Genomic DNA, 3,830 nt, shown 5'->3' on the forward strand with positions numbered 1-3,830 from the left:
AGGCTTGGGATCTGGCGGAGTGGCCAGCTGGAAGGAAACCCATTGGCAGCAAATGGGTGTTCAAGAAGAAGACAAATGCAGAAGGAAAGGTGGAGAAATACAAAGCCCGATTGGTAGCAAAAGGTTATTCCCAGGTGTCGGGAATTGATTTTGGTGATATTTTTTCTCCTGTTGCCAAGGTAACTTCTATTAGATTACTTTTATCTGTTGTTGCTGCTTTTGATTTTGAGGTAGAACAGATGGATGTGAAGACAACGTTTCTTCAAGGGGATCTGGAAGAAGAAATCCACATGAAGCAACCTAAAGGCTTTGCGGTGAAGGGTAAGAAAGAACTAGTATGCAAGTTAAAGAAGTCTCTGTATAGGTTAAAACAATCACCAAGGATGTGGTATAAAAAATGTGATACATTTATACGGGGACTTGGCTTCACAAGAAGCAAAGCAGATCACTGTGTGTATTTTAAATTAATTGGTGACCATGTTATTTATCTGGTCTTGTATGTGGATGATATGTTGCTGGTTGGAAATGATAAAGAAATTATCTAGGATTTGAAGACCCAATTGTCCTCCAAATTCGACATGAAAGATCTTGGTGCTGTAAACTATATTTTGGGCATGGAAATTAAAAGAGACCGGGAAAAGAAGAAGCTCTGGTTAAACCAAAGGAAGTATGTCGAGACAATACTGCAGAGGTTTAATATGCATGATAGTAAACCGGTGAAGGTTCCTATTCCTGTAGGTGTGAGGTTATCTGCTAAACAGTGTCCCAAGACACAAGAAGAGGAAGAGGACATGTCCCGTGTTCCATATGCAAGTGCAGTTGGTAGCTTGATGTATGCAATGGTATGTACTAGACCAAACATTGCACATGCAGTGGGAGTATTGAGCAGGTTTATGTTAGAACTAGGGAAGGAGCACTGGACAACAGTGAAGCGGGTTTTCAGGTATTTGCGTGGCATTAGTGATTATGGTTTGTGCTACCAATGAAGACCAGGATTGGACAGAGTGTTGGATATTCGTGGCTTTGTTGATGCAAACTGGGCTGGAGACCTAGAGCAAAGAAGATCTACAAGTGGGTATGTGTTTAACCTATTTGGAGGTGCAGTCAATTGGATGAGTAAGAAACAATCTGTAGTGGCACTATCAACTATAGAGGCAGAATACATGGCAGCCACTCATGCAAGCAAGAAAGCAGTTTGGTTGCAGAGATTGTGTTCAAGTATGGGGTTAGTACAGGGAGCTATAAGGATAGACTGTGACAACGAAAGTGCAATTTTCTTGACAAAGAACCTTGCATATCATTCAAAGACAAAGCACATTGATTTTCAGTATCACTTTGTGAGGGATATGATAGAAGACAAAAATGTGTTACTGGTAAAGGTGGACACTTTGAAGAATACTGCAGATGCATTGACAAAATCTGTGAGCTCTGAGAAGTTTTCTTGGTGTAGAGAAACAATGGTCGTTGCAGAGTTGGATAAATGATTAAGCTCTCTTGTGGCCCCCTGTGGAAAGAAAACAAGTGGGAGAATGTTGGGTTGTGTTATATCTTTCCATGACTAGCCCACGTAGTTAATCGGGGGGCTAGAAGGGGGGCGGAGCCCCCCCTTCATGCGGCGATTGCATAGTGGGGTGGGGCGGGGGGGGGGTCAGAGGGAGTTTGAGAGGTGTAAGTAACCCCACTCTATGGGGTCCGGGGCAACGCCCCTGAAAATTTTGTTTTTGGACCCTATATTAGGTTGGGCGGACCTAACTATGGTTTTGTGCATGATTTTTTGCACATGGTTTTGGATGCAATGGTTTTCGGTCCATGGTTTTCGACGCGATGATTTTCGGTCCATGGTATTGGATGCTTCAGCATGTATAAATATGCATTGTAACATTGAAAGGAAAATAATGAAAAATCAAGCTGGTAGTCCCGATTTTGAGGTCCAGGGGAAAATCTTTGTGTAAATGTGTTTTAGAATTCATATGCAGGTAATTCTGTATGGGGTTAAAACCTACATTCCTCTCCTTTCATTCATGACTCCCCTCCTTTTTATCTTTGGAGAAAACAATTGGGTACTTCAACTACCCATTAATCATTAGCTTATTTAATGTTTTAAGAGTGACTGTAAATATGTTTTAAGAAAAAGGTCATGAATATATTATTCACTATTAACTAGAAGTAGGTGGCATCCCACTAGACTCTCTTTGCACTTTACCAATCATGCATTTCCAGCATTATAACTCCCATAAATATGATTAATAACATATATGGTAGAAATAAAAATCATCATATGCATAAAAATCATAAACCTTTACCACACTTGTGCCTCGTATATATATATATATATATCCAAAGAAAAAAACTGTAACTTTATTTATGATTAATAAGCAAAATTACATTTTGTATATACAATGTATTTCAAAGGATCTGCCAAATCCCTCAGTGGCTCCAATAAATACATCACAAAATTTAAACAATTTTGACCATCATAGGAGTTCAATATATACAACAACCATGCATGTCTGATATAAACAAAAATATGTATCAATTGTCCAAAAGAGACAATGCTAATATGAAAACAACCCATAAGGCTCCAACCAAAAAACCATGATGCAAAAATTAAAAAACTGTGTCTGAAGAAAAAACTAATTTACATGATAAACGAAAGGGATCATGAAACTAGTGTTGTGGGATCTCTCCCCCCCCCTCTCTCTATATATATATGATATTTGAGTTATCCAAAATAAATATCATATGTGTATATGTAACCCCCAAAAAAACATCTTTGAATCGTTCATTAAGTAAACATCCTAAAATTAAAATAACTCAAGATGCATGTCTTCAAAATAGATCTCCCTCTTGCTTTCATCCTTTGATTTAACTAGAGTTCCTTATCACTGTGCAATTGTTGAATCAAAAGACTTGAAATATTGGCCTTTTAGGGAATTTCCCCCTTTGTGTACTTGGTATATAGGTAGGGACTATTTTCATGTCTATGAGGAGAGTGGCAACAAAACGGATAATATGATTAGGAGTTGGGGCAACAAGGGTATTTTTAGGATTGATGGGACAATGGGAAATGCCAAAAAGGGGTTGTACAAGAATTTTCTTCCACCCATCTTACTGCATGGAATGTGGGGAAGGTTCATGAATGCCTATGATACTATGATGCAACTGCATTGGTTATCAGGGTGACCAAGGGATAGAGGTAAAATAGGTTGGCTTCCAAAATCAATGCAACTAGTTTGTATAATTTAATTAAACTCTTCAAAACTAACATCAAAGTGAATTGAAAACTTTAGTTATTTATTCTTCCTTTTTTCCAAACTACTCTTGACATTCATCTTATACCACTTCTATTTCCCCTACTACCTCTGCGAAAAAAAACTCATTTATACATCCATATAAAAAATCGATAAGCAAAATTATAATATTAAGTGCAATAAAAACATTACTAAATTTTTTGTTAAATATGTTAATCATGACCTAGATCATAGTACAAATATATTTTTACTATTTTTTTTGTTAAATATGTTAATCATGACCTAGATCATAATATAAAGATCAAACATGACCTAGATCATAATATAAAGATCAAACATTAAAGGATGTGGTAATTGAAAAATCTGTGAAGAAAATAAAATAACTCTAAACACTCTCATTATTCTAATAAGCATCTCCTTTTGAAAATGGCCAAGCCAAGCATGCCAACCTTCCTATGCCAACCTTCCTTTTTATCAATGCATGACATTTGTGCACCATATGTGACCTTTATCTAAGCGTGACATTTGTGCACCATATGTGAGAGACAACTGAGCACAACAAAGCCTCCATGACCGTGA

The sequence above is a fragment of the Pinus tabuliformis genome, chromosome 9 (genome assembly GCF_031772625.1).
Source record: "Pinus tabuliformis cultivar Carrire ecotype Pingquan chromosome 9, CPIR1, whole genome shotgun sequence".
In the NCBI taxonomy this organism is placed as follows: Eukaryota; Viridiplantae; Streptophyta; class Pinopsida; order Pinales; family Pinaceae; genus Pinus; species Pinus tabuliformis.